At 41.4% G+C, this 19,455-nt stretch overlaps 1 protein-coding gene across 3 annotated transcripts in view; it reads left to right on the forward strand.

Moving 5' to 3' along the window:
• Positions 1–376: 376 nt before the first annotated feature.
• Positions 377–19,455, forward strand: part of atxn1a (ataxin 1a) — a 90,469-nt gene continuing 71,390 nt past the window's right edge. For 2 of the 3 annotated variants that reach the window (XM_019268373.2, XM_027287347.1), the window contains exon 1: positions 377–498. The gene's annotated coding sequence lies outside the window, so the exon portion shown is untranslated. Of the gene's footprint in view, positions 499–9,408; positions 9,544–19,455 lie in introns of all 3 variants that reach the window. The other variant, XM_027287348.1, reaches the window with a different exon arrangement.

Genomic DNA, 19,455 nt, shown 5'->3' on the forward strand with positions numbered 1-19,455 from the left:
TGTTCATTGACACTGGAGGAAAGTTCTGCTGCTTTGAGTGTGGCTGGTTTCAGAGAGCTGTATGTTACATTGGATAGTTATAAAACATTAACTATTAAAAATATATTATTTAAACTAAGACTTTTGCATCCACACACACGTGTGAAATGTACTATAGTCCTACTGTAAATATACCCAAACACTAAACTAATAATGGTGTACAGTTAGTGTGCATAACGCCCTAGTACTGTCACTGAACTTCCCTTGTAATTCTGACGCTGTGTGCTCAGCTCCTCTCATATTTTTGCATGAGTACCTTACAAACTGCTCCATTTCTGAACTCTCTCTCTCTCTCCCTCTCCCTCTGAAGGTGGGGGCAGAGCGCTATTAGCTGTGCGCTGCAAACATCATTAGGAGGGGAGACGCTTTCCACCGTCAGCGCCGGAGCAGAGCAGAGCAGAGCAGGGGAGCCCTGGCAACAAGGAGAGACACAAACTCAGCAGCCCGTTACACCCTACAGTAAGTCACACAAAACTGTCCATTCAATACTCGTTTCACCAACCTGTCATTGCTTTTCTCCATGCCACTTTTCTCCTCCGGAGCTGTGTTGTAGTAGAGAAAATGGCTGGAAGAACTGGGCAGGGTGGCGCTGGCGCTCTGGTTTACTTCAAAGCCTTGGAAAAATGTTTACTTCGCCCTCTGACCTATTTTGAAGTGGCCAAACGGCGCGGGGTCGTGAGGGGTTTAGGTGTGTGTACTTGTCATTTCGGGACGTAAACGCAGAGTAGTGTTTAAGTGGGGCGAAAGAGAGCGGAGGTTCGCTTGGATTGTGACCGAGCGAGGAGCGCGTCCGCCGGGGCGAGCTCGTGTCGGGCAGGCGGTGTACTTCCAATAACTGCGCCACTCGACCTCGGCTCAAACATTTGCTCTTTGCAAGACTGTTTCCTGGCGCTTAACATTGACATGCGGCGCTAAATAACGTCTCTTCGAGCCGTGTGTGTCTTCTTCTGAACTCTTTTCTTACTGACAAGGACTGTCAAAGGCAGGCATTACATTTTTTATTACGTTTCACCATCGCGGAAGTGTTTTCTCTACACGAAAAAGAGACGAACAACAACTAAGCACAGTCCTCGTAATTTGTCCGGTGTTTGCGGACACGTAGTTCCATCTATTCTGCACGTCCCCACCGTTTATTATGTGTTGTTGCGTATGTAACACGGCACTACACAGTGTTTTTACACTGCCAGCTGGTTGTAAAGGACATAGGTTTGTGATTGCTGGACTACCCGTGATGTCATTCATCCTAGCTTGGACCATTATATAACGGGACTGTAGGGAAGCCTGTGATAGCAGGCTATTTTTACTCTGTTTACACCTCGGAGTTGCACTCAGGGTAGGCTATGTGTCCCAAGTGGTATGCTTTCACGCACATTATGAATTTAATATGGCATCCAAATGAGACCAAGTGGGTGGACAAGTGTACTAAAGATGAAGAGCTGCAGTTCTTCCTACCAGCTGCATTTTATGCTTTTGACTGTTCCTCCTTTTCTGATATGAAAGGCCAAAAAAAAAAAAAAAAAAGGAAAAAGTCTGCTGCCAGCTTTACTTGTTGATTATGTTCCTTGTCATGTTTGAGGCATGTCCTGCAGCCTGTTGAGGTAACCTGCTTTAAGCAATGAATGAAGTAGTCTGCTGCTGTGCAAATATATCACCGAAAGCTTATGCTCACACTCACGACAGCATATATCTAGACGATGAGCTCACTTTTGGGAACAGCAAGTTAAGTTTAGTTAATAAAAAACTTCTTACATTTCTCATGCAGCATATTTCAAATCTCAGGGTAGTGCTTGTGTGCACATTATGCAACAAACACATGTAATATTGCTTAAATATATTGCTTTAAATATCCAGTTATGCCACCCTACACCTTTGCCATTCACCAGTAGTAGGCCACTTAACTGTACTGGTTTATGAAGTAGAACTTTGGTAAAAGATACATTCACACTATTTCAGAGCTAACGAGCATAGCAATAGCAAATGTGTCACTTTTAACCCTAATCTTTATTCAGTTCTTTTAAAAGTGAGTGTCTGCCAAGAAAAATGTATGAAAACTTCAAAATAATTGATACAAGTGGCTCCGCTGGCTGACTGCTGACAGATGCCGTCTGTTTAGATATTAAATGAAACTGCAAGTTGCTGTTTATTACCTCTGCCAAGGAGGTTTTGTTTTCGTTGCCATTTGTTTGTTCTGTCTGTCTTTTGTCTGTCAGCAGGATTATGTAAAAAAAACAAAAAAACTACTAGCCTGTCATGAAACTTTGCTGGGAAGGCTGTAAGCACAGGGCAGAGGAAGAAGAGCCATAGGTCAAATTGTAAAGCAGACATATATATATAGTGTTTGTGTTTGCAGATTTGCATATCATAAAAGACTGGACTACTGGTGGTCTGCTCTCTCTCAGTGCCTTTCTAGTTTGTTCCTGCTGCGTTGTGATTCACTCACCAGCAACATTGTGCGTTAGGGAACATTTGCAGTGTTAAGTTACTTGTTATACAGTCTACTGCTCATTTGCCTTGATCTGCTTCAACATTGGTTTAATGGTTATGTTTTAGAAATATCTATTTTGCTGTTGTTACAACTGATCTTCATTGTAATAGAAGAGGCTACCACTTTAGGAAGCTGTGTTTGCTGTGGAGGATGTGAGTACAGACATTTAAGGCTGTGAGAGCTGATTGCTTTATCCTGTAAACATAATGTTTCATGACATTTAATTAGACGGTTGACATGACCATAACATGATTTTATTTTGTGAAGATCTGGGTGATTAGAGTATAATTTGGCGGCATTTGTTGTTTGCCATAGGTCTTCTTTTGATCATAGTGTTTTTGTCATTGGAAAAATCATAGACAAAAGCTGTCTAGTAAAAGCAACACTACAATCATAGATCTGAATAACAGAAGATTTCATTTGCACTGCCCAAGGTGAACAGAAATGTTATATTTTTTTGTGAAAAATTTAATTTAGGACACAGTGATGAACGATCGTTTGCATTTAATGGTATGCCTGGCCCATGTATTCACATCTCAGACTTAAGTGATCTTTAATGTTTAATAATTCAGATTACCTATATATTCACAACATAAGTTTCTGCCTTTCATGCCCAATAGCTCCAAAGTCTAAAGTAACAAAAGTATGGGGTTTGTAGTGTAGTATTATATAGCACATTGCCAGGACAGCAGAACATCTGTAGCAGCAACAACACTGGGGAGTGGGGCAGGTCCCTGGAGTCTTTTTAACTCTGTAGTACAGTTTGAAGGTGACATGGAAGTGACTGTTGTTGTGTGTATTTTTATGATAACCTGGGACAGGGAAGCAGAGAGGGACATATGGGCAACAGAGATATTGAGACCATGGTATTAGTAGAGTTATATTTAGAGCATATTAAAAGAATTTCAGTTTTGTTACTGTTTCGTGTGCAGAGCTTATCCTGTTCTCTGCGATGTAGAGGCAACAGGTCGAAAAAGGGAGAGACGTAATCACCAAGGCTTGAATGGAAATTTATAGCTGAGCATTAACTCAGAGGATAACTTGTCTAATAAGAAGGAGGAGGTACATGATAAAGCAATGGGAATCCAGTATTAATCCCTGTGGAACACCATGAGAAGGTCTTTGAGATTTTGGTTGTAATGTAGACAAACTGTTATACAGCATTGATTGATTTTATGAGACACCATGTTAAAAACTGGATTTAGGCAGAGAAGAGTGGGGATAAAGTAAAAGGGGAATTTGCAAAGGGCAAGTTTAGGTGATGGCTGTGATAGTTATTGCCTTGCAGATGTCAGTTAAGCTGAAAGGAAACAGCACATTCCAGGACTGATTTTTTGAAAAGAATTCCAGGGGTTGGGATGAAATACAAAAATTAAACTCAGTCATTCCAACACCAGAGCTTTCAGGATGACAGCTAACGCCTGCAAGTCTTAAAGGTGATTAATACATAAGACCAGAGGTGAAATGTTAATAGAAAAGGTGGAGGGTAATGACAGGCATGCTTCTACATGGTGAATAAACAGAGGGTCTGGTTGGGATTTAGGTAGGGAGGTATGGATTAACCAGGTGCTGAGATTACAGATGTGTTCAAAAACACACAAGGAAAAATGTATTGCAGCTATTAAGGGAACAGTAGATGGAGCAGTTGTAGTTGATCACCAGTTGGAGCTCAAGGAGTTTTAGATTTGAGCAGAAATAGTTTGATTATGTCTAGACATAGCAGCTTCAATATTCTTCAGGTTTGTGAAAGCCTTGGAAGTCTTAGTTATGATGGTGAATGTAAAGGCTTTGTGACAGGGAAACACCAGACTATAGTGCTCTATTGTGCAGATGCCACTGTGAATCAAGTGTGCTTTTCCACCCACGTACCACACACACACACACACACACATGCACACACACACACTCACACAAGCACACGTACATACTTACCACTGCCACCATAGCCTTTGATTCCAGCCGCCACTCACTTTCAAATGGTAATGAGAGGCAATTAGAAGCCAATGTGTCCTAATCACAAGCCATTTAACTGAGCTTGGCTCATTTGTCAGAGCCATATGTGCACACCGACCCACACACTCAAACACACATGAATACACACATCTGCTAGATCATGCATGAGTCTTGTCTTTGTCTGTGGAACATTTCTGCCTATGTAAGGAGAAAGAGGAAAAAAGTGTGTGTGTGGTGGAGAGAGACAGTGAGAGATTTGCAGGTAATGATTGGGTGGAGGTTTTCACGGCTCAATACGTAAGTGACAGAAATGGCTCTATGCTCCAACCTGCAAATACGGACAGAGTGGATGGTGGGTAGGAGGGGCGAATGGATCGGCCAATGGCTGAAACAGGTGTTTGTGTTTATCTGTGTGTATTTGTAGAGAAATTAGTTGGAACAACAGTACTTACTCTCAATATTTGCTGACAGGATAACGTTGACAGGTTACACACTGCGGGCAGAGGTGTAGTGAAGGATGAACACAAATAAGCGTAACGTGACATAGCATTTACTCATATCTCGTGATCCTGCCATTTTGGCGTGCATTGTCCTCTGCCAGATCACCGTGAAGTCTGTAAGAGCTGTAGGCAGACATCTGAGCGTATATCAAGGATGCTTGCAACAAATAATCTGTTGAATACAACACCACGTCAATAAGAAGCTAACAGCTCTCAAGTTTTCGTCATGTATCCCTTTTATTTGCCACTTCAGGCCTGGCTGCAAACCCTGTGCTGCAGGAGAACAGACATTACACACTTCTAATAATGTACACATACATGGAAAAATATTTGTCTTCAAAGATAACTATACACTGATAAGAGACAGAGCAACATGAATAAACAAACTGCACATAAATATTGATTGTATTGATTAGATATTTTACACCTCGCTTGCTCTTGTTTTACACCACTTTCACATGCAAAAAGTCAATCTCCTTTTACACAAGGAGCTACGCAGCAATGTGGGTAGTAAGACATCAAGGTGTGTATGTGAAAAATGATTTATAAAAATAAAGAGTGGCCATGTGGGTGGAGGCAGATCAAGAGATTGAGCTGTCTGGTTGAACCATGCGGCGCGCTCAGACCTTTTCAGCTTTTCCTTTCATCCTCCTCTATTCATGAGAGCACCGAGTACACGTGCATGAACACAAGAGAAAGGACACACTCGCACACAGCATACTGCTTTTAAAGGGGATCAATGAGAGTTTTTTTTTTTTTTTTTGTATTTTGTGTGAAAGAACATTCCACAGTCTGTGAGTGCGTGGCTTCAGTGCTCAGTGCGCAGTCTTGTGTTTCTTAGACTGCTGTCTGTATGGGACAGAAATAGCAATTCAATTGACGAGCACTTAAATCTGCACTCTATGTGCAAAGACATGTCGCTGGTATTATAGGGTCAATGAAAGGCACTTGTCTTTTTAAATGTATAATTCAATCCAAACATTCATTATAACATTCAGAAGAGAATTGTTGTTGAGTTTAGCCCTTTACAGTACACGTGGATCTATATTTGTGTGTTTGTGTGCGAGTGCATGTATAAATTTGCAGTCTTTGTGACCCTGCTTCTGCGTTTACCCTCTTAATTTTGAAGTGGCAATCTAATCAATACCAATCTTCTGAATGACCAAGGTAATCCCAGTGTGTGAATGAAAGAGAGAGAGGGAGAGAAATAGAGGGAGAGAGGACTAAAACCATCCTACAAACTTGTGTTACAGTGTCGGGTCGATAAGCCACTGCATGGCTCAATAACCATGTGAAAAAAGGAAGCTGGCTTTGGGACTTAGTTCAGCCGCCTGTTGGCTTGGGCTCTGTAATGGCTGCCAGTGTAGCTGACATGATATACAGTTGTATATATGCCAGGCGATTTGCTATAAAAGGCTAAACTGGACTGAACTCTAGAGCATATAGTGTCTAAATGATGACATGAGTGCTCTTGTGGTGCACAAAAAAGGCCAAGTTTTTAGACTACAAATCTGAGCTCCTGCATCAATTTGTATCCAAGCAACTCATCAAAATCAGCTAAAATCCTCAGAGCTGTTTCATAAACTCTCTCTAGAAAGATAGTTCCTGTGCCCAAACTATACATCAAATGTGATGCCTCATGTAAGTCATCATGCAATGGGTCTTTGATCTCTCTGCCTTGATACATATTTGATCATACTCCAAGCCTGGATGAGAGGAACTGGTTTTAAGCATTGGCCTTTTGAGGGCCAAGTTAAATGAAGGAGGACCGAACTGATAACAGCTCACTCTTCACAGGACATCCAAATGTGGTTAGAGTTATTTTTCGCTATGTTTAATGATATTATGTAGTGCATCATACGGCAATGGCCTTAAGCCCTTTCAACTGTGGCTCACTCAGTGACAAAGCCACAGCATTTTTGAATCTTTTTTTCCCCTGCATAGATCATTCTCCAAGTCCCTTCTCTAAATAATATCATCTCATCTCCCCACTTAAAAAACATTTTGTTGTCTCACGTAACCTCAAACTCTGTTGTTCTCTTCAATCTTCCGTGTTGCCACGTCCTCTTGCAACTGGATTCTCTTCTTCTCTTCTCTTCTCTTCTCTTCTTTTCTCTTCTCTTCTCTTCTCTTCTCTTCTCTGCCTTATCCGTATCAGAGGCAGTAGAGGATTACAGTTGGGAGTTGACACTGACTGGCATTCAGACAGGTCCTGCAGACTCGTCTCTTCCCCATAGAGCTTCAGGCCTGGGACATGGATAAGCTGACAACCTGGTACACAGCCAGATGGAAAGTGATTGAGAAGAGAGAAGAAAGAAGAATACTAGGAATAAGGGTCATTTACGTACGGTATATTGTAGCGCAAATGTAATAATTTCTATTTATATTACACAGACATTAGCATCAAAGTAAGGAAATAATGTGAAAACTTCATTTAGGTTAACAGGCTTGTGTAAATATATTAATCAAAATAACTATTGATTGCATTTGAAGTATTTTGAGTATCAATGTCAAAAATCCCTTATAGTCTTGATTCTGTCAAGAAGTGTAGCACAGACAGGCAGAAAAAGTGTAAATGACCTCATGCTATCCATACTCACCCTCACTTTTAGAAAAAGGTACAACAGAGGTCTGTCTGTTTGTGCAATTTGTACCTTTTAAAAGTACAATTATGTACTTGTATGTACATGTATTCCCTCACTGACTTCCCACATACAAACAAAGTCAATTATGCATGCTGTGGCCAAAATAGAAGCATTGCTGTTTGAACTCTGGTGCCTGCAATGCTACCTCTGTAATGTTACCGTAAGATCATACAAATGTGCACCTTAAAGTATACAAAACTTTATGTTAGATCTAAATGTTTGGTGAGGTGGGCCCATTATGTGCCTGTCACACAAAATCATGCAATAAATGTACATTTAAGTTGAAAAATCTTACCAAATACCAGTTAGTTCTTCTACCTGAACTGTTGGGACTGAAGCCCCCAGACTCTCAGTTGCAAGGTGGGTGTGTGGGTATCAACAATGACTTACAACAATGTCTGAGCCAGGAGGATATGCATTTAGAGAGAGGAATTCAATAACAGGAAAATGGCCAGTGATAGAAACAATCCCTGGAATACCAAAACCCACCCTTCACCAATGTTGTTTTTGGCACAAAGTTGCTTTCCATTACTACTGTTTACTCCTTAAGGACGCTGATGCCAAGTACAATGCATCCACAAACATCTCATTTCATTGATGGTTTGTGATGTGGCATGTGCAGTGGAGTCCTCAATTCCGGTCTGTCCACAGCCAGTTGTTATCTCTGCCCGCCTTTGTATGAAAACACTGGACTCAGGTCACCATATGGTCAGGGGCATACATGGGTGGGCAGTGGAGGACAGGTTGGGACAAGCCTGTGCAACCAAACCACAGGCAATATTTAAAACAGTGTCTGTAAGGCTGAAACTATTTCCTGTCCGACAGAGCTGTGGTGTGGTTTGAATAGAGCAAGTTGCTGGATTGCTGGCTTTTTCTGTCTGTCTGTCCGGCTTGGCTGGCTGGCTGGTTGGTAGTTGTGGCTTGGCCAGTTCAATTTTTTTTTTTACTGGATGGCTGGAAGGCTAGATGGCCGTGGATCAGCTTCATCTGGCCGGACATTTGACTGGATGCTTGGCTGCAGGCGAGCTAGCTGACAAGCTTTTTGGATACCCGTCTAGCTGACTCGCTGGCTGCCTGACTGACTGGCTATTATTTCTGGCCCTTCCTTTAGTTATGTAGTAAGCTCATGACATTGGAACAGGGACATGTGTCTATGGCAGTCAGAGAGGTGTGCTAAAACACTGCTGACAGAGATAAGACCTCAGTGAGTCAGGATGTTCTCTGCCTGCCCACGAGCCCCACGAGTCCATCACCAATTACAGTATCAGGACCTCTTTAGAGAGTATCTCTCTCAGTTTTTCTTTCACCATCCTAAACTAGAATCTTTGATGATCTTATATTTTCATAAGGTTTGTCCCACTGCTGGTACTGCTGCTGCTCGATGAGCACCAACAGGTCCCTTGAAAGTAGCAGGTTGTATACATTGTTGGCTGAGGAGAGGCAACTTAATTGGAGCTATAAATTACATGGACATGAGCTAAGATGGTGGCATTACTCCTGCTTTGAGTGTAGCGACAAAAACACAGCGCAAGTGTTGTGCATGGAGCGGTGCTGATTAAAATAAAGACAAATTCAGTATCTGTATGCTCTTACATTTTTAAAAGTTGAAAATAATATGAAAACATATGGTGCTATATCACGCATTTCATTAGCTGTGTGAAGTTGTGTTGAGGAAAACCGGTTTAACTATATATGTTATGTGTGTGCACGAGTTGCTGTGCGTATGCGCGCCTTAAGATTTTTAGGTTTTTTCACTGTGTGCATGCATGTGTTTGTGTCTTGCCAGTGTGTTCATCAGAGAGCGAGTGCACGGCAGGGTCAGGTGATGAGCTGCGACACAGATAAATGAGGTTAATGTGAGGTTTCGCTGTGGCCTGGACAGGTCTGCTTTCCTGCCACTGTCATCTGCACAGCGGGAGAGGTAACTTAGTGTCGTTCTATACCTGCCCCCGGATGAACCACATTTGTACACACTCATGCACACACTGCACAGCAGACAGACAAGAAAGAAATGCGTCCATGCCAAATCTCAAATTGCATCATCAGTCTCGCACATGCTCATACACAACTAACATTCGTAGCAGATGTTTGCATTGAAATAAAACACAGGAATACACACACTTGGTGCAGCTGCGCTTGTGCTAGTGTACACACCCATTGCAGGGGCTTGCCCAGGGAAAATACCTGTGGTAGGAGAAGAAAGTTGACCTTATGGGAAATTACTAGGCATCCTCATCAGACCAAAATAGTTTGTACATTCCATAACTTTAATAGCTCTTACGGGAACTTTTAAACTTAGCAGATGTCAGATCTCAGTGAGCCACAGTTTGGGTATCAGGTTGTTTTGGTATCATAATCATCATAGAACAAAAGTCTTTTAAACTTATATACCTCAGGAGAAACTGGAGGTCCTATTTACTAAAACCACACAGGAGGGAAATTATTGTTAGTACCAGCAATGTTAAAAACATATGTTATGTCCTGAAGTAATAAACACATATACTACGTGCAGTATGCCTGTCGTGTGATGGCCTAACTGTCTATTAGTAACCATGTGTCGTTTAATGTGGGTTTGGATGTTTCATCCTTACTCAGCCAAACAAAAAAAAAGATATCTTCTTCATGTTGAGGTTTTAATTCAGATTCAGTCTCAGTTGAAGGTCTATGGTTTCAGATGTTATTTCCATTTTGATCAAGTGCGGTACAACCATAAGAGTTATTAAGGGCCCTACAAATAAATTGACTGGACAACTTTTATTGTCAGTCTTCGACATTGCTTCTGTGCTCTTCACTACAATCCTCTGATAGCATGCCCCGTAAATGTCACCGCATTGCAGCTCAGATAAAAAAGAAACTGCGAGTTTCCACAGCGCCTCTGCTGCAATGTGTGATCGGTAATGTGTTCCGAAAGCGTTAGTACAATATTTCCCACAGCCATTGAAGACATCCGGCATCAAGGCAGTTTCTGAATAGGTTCCTACTATGTCTGTCTGTCAGATGTGCAGCGTTAACCACTAACCTCAAAAAAACAAAACAAAAACAGCAGGACTCCCCATCTCCTATCCTCAAACCTCTCACCACAAGTTAGCCTCAAAACCCAACGACAGGCGTATGCAACGTGCCATTAGCTCTGCTAGCGTTATCACCCCACACTACCTCAAGCTGGCTGAGATGGATAGCTGAGTGCATTTGCAACCTGACAGAAAACGCTGCCTAACTGTAGACTACTGCTGAAAGGGTTGGGGGGTGGGTGGAGTGAGAGTACCAGAGATAGCGTAACCCTTTTAAGAAGCACTTCATGGACACCATTTACACTTACTTAAAGCGAGAGGAGTAGTGTGCGCATGTGGGTCAAGGGTGGGGGGACATTATGAGTAAGATCATCCAAAATTCATGATGTTTCAGGACATCCAACCTGAACAAAATACACCTGTCATAACTGCTATTACTGATGCAGCACGCATGGACTTCCAGAGTATATATTATTTTTGGATTTGTAATGCTGCACACCAAAGTACCCAACAGCTGATTGTGTGATTGTAGCTTGACACTCAATTATCCTAAGACTCTTTTTGTTGAATGATCAGATGTGACGGTGAAAGACTGTAAATGTTTTCTGCCAGAGACTCAACAATAGTAATGGGTGGAACCAGACTAGATCAGATAAAAGCCTTGAATACTTGAAGTGTTTCAAAAAGCATGAGAGATACTTCTCTGTGACATACATTGAACTTAGACGTGAATGGAAACCACAAGTTAACAATAATATTATAAACTTCAATGGCTGGATCTGATTGATGGGTCTATACCACTACTGTTGATACAAGTGAATGCCATTTCAGTAGATTTCCATCATATTTTCTCAACTGTCCATTAAGTAAGTAAGGTAAATGAATGTTTGGTAAGTACTTTGGCTCAAACACTCATCCCTCGAGATATTATCTCACACACTACAGGACACCGAGTGTGGATAATCTATGAGCCTGTCCTATTTTTTGAATAATGATGGCAAAACTTCCACACAACCTCCTGGAGCCCGTCTGTTCTTGGACATCTGACAGCGCTAGGCCATTCCGCAGAAAAAGGGCAAGCCAGGTTTTCTTGGCTATTGATGAAAACCCAGCGGCAACGTGCACACACACGTTTTTGGATTTGAGGTTCGGTCAAGCTGACCTGAACCACGCAACCTTTGCCTCAGAACTAGAGTGACCCTGAACCATGTGAGGGCTGCTATGATTCACTGTAACACTCAACATTATCTAAAATCTGCTAATAATCTCCTAGTGGATTAACAGCAGCAAAATTGCAGATTAGTATGAATGTTTATGTTTATAACGAGATATTTAAGAACTATACTTTATGAATAATACTATTAATGATGAACTAGAGCAAGATCACAGCTCCTCCCTCTGATTCAGGCCTAGTACGCTCATGTTCTTTTTGTTTGCATCGCACACATTTTCCAGTGTGTGACGATTGCTATTGCTTTATATAGCAAGCCATGACAGACTTGTTGACATGTGCAAGAGAAACTGTCATGTGTTTTTTCAAACCTTACAGCTAATAGTAGATGTTGTCATTGCACATGAGCACAAGGCATGTGTTTGTTTTGGAGGTGTTTTTACATTTGAGTTTTGATGAGATATTATGCATGAGTATGAGCGGGGTTGGTCAGATTCCTTTAAAATCTAGTTACTGAATACAATAACATTTATTTTTTTGTAATTTGTAATATAATCTAGTGGATTACATTTGATCTGAATAATTTTGGATTACTTCTGAATCAAACATTAGAAATATTGCATCAGCAACAAAAAAGAATTCCACAAATAATCAAATGAAATATTTTTCTCTTTAAAAAACATTTTTCAGTGCAAATAAAATGCATTTTGCATTGGACATAAATGTTCTTTTGTTGCACATTTTTGAAGTGGAAGTAATGGAGATATTTCCAGGACTGTGAGACTGTTTTGGAAAGACTGCTGCTGCTGCTGCTGCTGCTGCTGCTGCTGCTGCTGCTGCTGCTGCTGCTGCTGCTTAAAACTTCCATCTTGACTCAACACCATAAGGTCTGCCACAAAGTAGAACACACCGTAGTTAATAGAGCGCTTGATGCCATGAAGTTTCATAGTTTGTAAACTGACATACTTTTCAAGACTCGATCAAAAATGTGATCAAGTCATTCTTGACAATGCATCTATAACATAATATGTTTTTTTTTTCACATTTTATCTGGGCTGATCATAGTTACTTTTTTTTGTATTCTTATCCTGAGTCCATGTAATCCATTACAACCCAACCCTGAGCACAAGACAGTCGATAGTGTCCTGCAGCTTGGTTATTAGTGCTGACTGTGTGTGTTTATATTTGGTTGTCTACAGATGTCATGGATACGAGGATGACCATGGATATGAGGCTTGCGAAATACTGCGCTGTGACAGTTGCCCCAGTCAGAGGGGCACTGCAGCGTGTGCCCTTTAATTAGGCCTAAATGTATTAGGAACATGACAAAGTACTCAAGTGTCAGAGATGGCATTGTTTACGATGATATTAAGGCAAGAATATTACATGTATGTGTGTGTGTGTGTGTGTGTGCAAGTGAGTGTGTATCTGTATCTGCTGACTTGCAACAAGTCTAGGCTTTATCAACATGACCCACAGGCTATCTGTATTTCATAAAAGCTTCTTTTGGAAGTGATCACTTGTGGCACATTTTCTGTTTATCTGGTGGTGATGTTGAAACAGAAGCACCCATTTTCAGCTGAATGATCAATCAAAAACTGGACACATCCACAAGTTCAAAGATTCACATTGCAAAAGCGTCCTTTCAAATCCCCAAATCACAACAAAGAAACGCAAGTTGCCTCTCCCATAAACACCCAGTGATTTAAGTTCTCAGAAACATTGCACAAGGCTGCTAAGAAGCTGCTGGATTTGCAGGTTTCTATTTGAACTTTTTGTAAAGGTTTTTTTCTCCGTCCTAAGTGTGTTTGCCAAGCGCAACACATGATTAGAGTCCACCAATAGTATTACAGCTCAGTCTCTTCTGGTTCAGCTTTGGAGAGGAGATTTGTAGGGTTTATATTGTTGTTGTTTGCTTCTAATCTTCTAAAACTGAGGCACAGTTTCATAATGCCTCGTAAAAGTAGTAAGCTTGTGTCCTGTACTCATTTTTTTCCCGTGAGTAAGCCCAACGAGACGTAAAAAGAAAGGTTTTGACCAGATGTGGCTCAGCTCAGACTGTCTCGTTTTCTCCGACAATTACCTTCGGCTGTGCACATAGTGTAAGATGTCTAACGTGCCCCGGTGTCACTCTTTCATATCTACTATTAAGTACAGATCATATCAGTTGCTTTTGATTGAACAGCCACATGAGAAGCATTTTTTTTCTGGTAAGTTGACAAATATGATGAAACTGATGAGACAGTTTTCGCCACAGTTTTGATTTCTGTTGTGGTTCAGCTGAAATTTAAGATTTTCGCAACATGGTGCAAATGCTGGTTTTAGTCCAGCGTTCTACAGTGTAAATCCATTTAACTGAACATAACAGAAGCCATTTCAGCCGTGTCTCCCAGACCAAGGTGCTGTGAGTCATGGAAGATTTCCAGCCTGATTCCCAACATTTGTGTATGACTCAGTGTGAGCTGGACCCTGTTAAAATCTTTTAAAACAGACTTTGAGAGATCCGAGGTCCATTTGAGAGATTGGAGAGTTCTAGTGGTTAACACTTTATTTGGATAATTTATATTAATGCCATTTAGATTTAACAATTGATATTTCATGACTAACCCAGCCCTAACTATAAGCTCTATCAAAAAGGAAAGTCTTAAGTCTACTCTTAAAGGTGTTGACCGTGTCTGCCTCCTGAACCCAGAATGGTAGTTTGTTCCACAGAAGAGGAGCCTGATAGCTGAAAGCTCTGGCTCCCAATCTACTTTTGGAAACTATAGGAACCACAAGGAACCCAGCATCCTGAGAGCGCAGTGTTCTAGAGGGGTAGTAAGGTACTATGAGCTTTTTTAGATGATTATGATCGTGCCTGACCATGAAGAGCTTTGTAAGTAAGGAGAAGAATTTTAAATTCTATTCTAGATTTATTGGTAGCCAGTGCAAGGAAGCCAAAATGGGAGAGATGTGATCTCTGATCTTGGTTCCTGTCAGAACACGTGCAGCAGCATTCTGAATTAGCTGCAAAGTCCTAAGAGACTTATTAGAGCAGCCTGATAACAAAGAGTTACAATCGTCCAGCCTAGAAGTAACAAATGCGTGGACTAGTTTTTCTGCATCCGCTTGAGACAAGATGAGTCTGATTTTGGCGATGTTACGTAAGTGGAAGAATGCAGTCCTCGAAATTTGTTTTATGTGGATGTTAAAGGACAAATCCTGATCAAAAACAACTCCAAGTGTGACAACAGGTGGTAAGCGAACCAAAGAGGCGGACACTAGGTTCACAAGTGGTGTGAATATTAAAATCACCTACAATAATTACTTTATCTGTTTTAAGGATCAAGCCTGATGCAAATTCTGCAAATTCAGATAAAAATTCAGAATAAGGACCAGGAATATGAGTATTACAATTATTAGTCTTTGAATAATTTAAAATTGTGTGACACTGTAAGCAATTCATATTTACTTTGTCCCCAACCCTTTCGGGTTGCCTCATTTCTGTTTGACGTCTAACAAAAAAAAAACTGATTAGCTCGAACAGATAATGTTTGCGTTTCAGAGTACTGCGGAAGCAAAGCGTCATCTGAATCCTGTGGGAGCTATTTTTGGTTCCTACAAAGTTTGCAGATGCTGTTTTCTCTGAAAAGTTCACAGGTCACAAACCGAATGTCCAGATGACCACCTAACAGAGATAAAAAGTCAACAACAAGAAAAGGGGCCATGCTCAAATTATCATAGATCTGAAAGTGCTCCTGCACAGTTTTCTAAAAAATGTTCGGCCATGCTGTTTTTAAATAATATCTCAGTAAGCAGCATTTTACGATTGTGCATCAACAGCAAGACAAGCATCGTGACCACTGATTTGACTTTAATGAGGCCTTTCAATTCCCTGGGATATTTTTTTAATCCTTCAAATTGATCCTTTAATTTGCGCTCAGCTGAAAAGCTTTGTGTAAGCTACTTTTGAAATATGCAATACCATACAGCGAAACCGGATTCTCTCCACAGCTAACTACTTCAAATAACCTGATATAACTCATGAGTTTCACAAAGATTTAAAAGATCATATTCAATTACTTTACGCAACATGAATGTTTTCTTTGAGCAGTTTGTGGAGCCTCCTACACACACGGTGGAGAGTGTGACGTCTAATATTCGGGGTGTTACAGAATGCTGTTATGAAATAATAATGTCCACCATCCTGCAGTAATTTCACTAGAGCTAGAACTGTGAGCATGTCCCACTTTCAGTCTTTTAATCATGTATAGACACTCGGGGCACTCCTGTGTGTGTGTGTGTGTGTGTGTGTGTGTGTGTGTGTGTGTGTGTGTGTGTGTGTGTGTGTGTGCTGTATCTGTGTTAATCCGTGAGTGTAAGAAAGGGTTTTGGTACGTCTCAGAAGATTTTGCACTTAGAACTCCCTGACTCGGAGACTGTGTGTGTGTGTGTGTGTGTGTGTGTGTGTGTGTGTGTGTGCGCTTCTACAAAGAGAGGCAGAATCGGTCAGCACAGTGTCCTCATTTGAACTTTTGGGCTGCAACTAGCTTTGCTGGCATTGATTGAACTTTGCTTGTTAAACTGACATTTATTTTCTGAGGGCAGGCTATTAGTGCTAAATATGATATTTGTATGAATTATAGGAAGTACCTGCTTCATATTTGATTTAGATTTGAAAATTAAGATGTCAAATAAATGTATTTAGTGGTGGCCATCAGCAGCTAACTGCATCTTCTATGTGACAGTGTGTGTTTGTGTTTGTGTGAGCGTTTTATACGTTTTATTTGTTGGACCCTCCAACGATGTAATCTCAGCATGACCTTGGAGGAGTTTGTAGCCCCACAGTGCCCACCCTGTGACTAACACCCATTCTAACAAGCTGCCTCAAGCAACTGTGCTACTGTACACGAAAAGAACAGAATAGAATATATAGCTGGGCAGCAAGCCTCAGCACGCCTCCTGTCTCTGGGCAGCGCAGCATGTTGTATTCTGTGATATATAGAGCTGTATCCAAGCGCAGAACATATTTTGCATTAGATCTTTCATTCAGGGATAATTCAGTTTCTCAGTGGTTAGCACTGTCGACATCAAGGTGGCGATCATCTTTAAAAATAGAGCAGTGTTTAGTTCTAACGCCTTGGAGTATTTGAGCCGTGGGTTTCTTTGCCAGAACAGTAGACATAGTTGAAAGACGAGTTAAGGACGGGGAGGGGGCTCGTAGAAACTGTTGCATGTCATAAAAACAAAGAACAAAGCATCTGTCCATTTTCTAGTCATGGGAATAAAAAAGAGAATGCAAAACACTGTTTAAATTTAATCAACCCCATTTAATCCATTTTATCCATAATTACTATTTGTTATTTTTTAGTGCAGGCTGCCCAAGCTGTTTTCCATTTTCTCATGGCTCCTCGTCTGTGTGTAAGTGTAAGGAGAGGAGAGGAGAGGTCACACTCATGACACTCAAACATGTTGGTGCATGGCCCCTGGAGCCAGGACAGGAGTGCTGTACATCTCCCGCCTGTTAAGTATTGACACTGCAGCTCACTATGGAATGCTAACAGGCAGGCAGGGTGTGGCTGCACCGTGTTAGCTCCTCTGACCCCGTGACCTCGGTTATATAACTGATTGTCAGTCTTTTTGTGGCAGCGAGGGACACACCGCTTCCTGATGTGTCATGCGGCTCATGACATGACATGCTGATGATGTAACCAAGAACGAGCTCTGATGACCTGAAGTGCCACGTTACTCTTGTTGTTTATTTGAGTTTCAGATTAGTAAAGGTGTAAGTTTATTTGTGTGTTTTACACCAGGGCTTGTTTTTTTTTTTTGTTTTTTTTTGATGATTTTGCAGATTTAAATGAACACCTATGTTGCACACAGACACACCAAGGGCATGGTATACAAACACACATTACACACATAAATACGCACACAGCACTAGCAGTCAAGGTTAAACAAAGATAACTGGACTTTATTTGGGTTAAGGACAGTGCAGCATGTTGGAAGTGAGCCTGACACACACACACACACACACACACACACACACACACACACGCACAGAGTACACAGAGTACACACACCTGTCAGTGTTGGCGTCTGCTCAGTCCTCTTTCTCGTAGTCTCCCTGCTCTTTCGTCCTCTCTGTCTTGGTCATCAGACCTTGTAGCAGGACCTCAAGGGACAGCTGGTGGGGCACAGTGTGAGCACCTGCACTGTGTGTGTGTGTGTGTGTGTGGTTATGTACATCAGTGAGGTTGGGAGGGGGTGTACCTGCAGTGTTCTGGCCAAGTGTCTGTGTACCTGTGTGCGTGTGTTTAGTGTGTGTTAAGTGTGTGCATGTGAGCACCTGTGCTGCCAGCAGGAGCCTGCCACAGCCGCGGTGCTTCATGACGTACGCTGGTGACTTCCTAAGGTCGTGCTGTGAACCCCATAATAACTATTATCGTCTTAAAGTCAACTCGTCTGACTGTACAGAGAAGGATGATAAAGTATTTGGTGCATTACAGATTCATGATAGATACAGTTATGTTCACAAAGGTGTTAATTTTTGTAATTGACAGCAACTAATCAGCAACTTGTGTCACACTTGCAGCATGATTATAGAATAAATCAAGTTTTTTGTTGCTTATTTGTCATTTTTCATATTGCTTTAGGTTAAGCCTTACAACTTAAACTTAGGTACTTACAGTAATTTGCGAATGAGAATCTAACAGTTCATCTTTCAGCCAATAGCCTTTTCCAGACAAGCTAACATCCACATAAAGTGTGTTCAGTGTCATTATGCATCAGCATCAGGTCTGGTATACTGCTGGACTCCATCTGATCTCCCCTATCACTCTCCACTGTGTGCTGTCCAATAAATTAGATTTACCTTCAAACAAAGAAGCTGTTTTCTGTTTAATTGGATCTCACTTCGAAAAGGTAATTTTCAGATCTGTGTGTGGTTTCACGTCGGTTTCACTTTTCTAGAAGGTGCCACATCAAAGTTTGCCTTCCACGATTGCAGAATATTTCTCTAACCAGTGAACTTTGATTTCTGCAAGCAATCAAGTCATCAAAGAGAAATTCACCACAGCTAAAAGCATGACAGACAGGAGAAAGGGAGCAGGTTGACTTGTCACTCAGCACGCTCTGACAGCAACGGAATTGTGGAGGCGAGTGAGACTAAAAGTTTGTGTCAAGGAGTAGAATGAGGTCTCATGAGACTCTGCTCTTACAGCTGCAGCTTGTATCCCCCTCGCTGTAATACGGTGGCAGAACGTCCGTAATCCGGCCATCACTGTCAGATTACTGCTGCAGAGCGGGCCTGTCGCATCGGCGCTGTTTACTGTCCTTGTACACTTTATATTCAAACCATTTAAGTACCTGTTGTGACTGGGAGGTTGGTTCATTTCACTTGCTGTCTTCTTTGTGAGGGGAGTTTGGTGCAGATGATGTTTATGTTGGTGTGCTGGGAAGTCTGCATGTGTGTGTGTTGCATGTGCACTATGTGTGAGACAAAAGTGGAAAAACACTTGAGAAAGTATCTAAAGCTGCAGATTATTACTATGCATGCGTGGGCAGCAGTGTCCTTTTTCAGTGTTTGGAAAAAGTGAGTTGAAGACCCCGGTTTATGTGTGCGCATGTGTACACCTTTGAAGATGTGATTGTGTATGTGTGTGTGTGTGTT

This window comes from Larimichthys crocea, chromosome XIII (genome assembly GCF_000972845.2).
Source record: "Larimichthys crocea isolate SSNF chromosome XIII, L_crocea_2.0, whole genome shotgun sequence".
Lineage (NCBI taxonomy): Eukaryota > Metazoa > Chordata > Actinopteri > Sciaenidae > Larimichthys > Larimichthys crocea.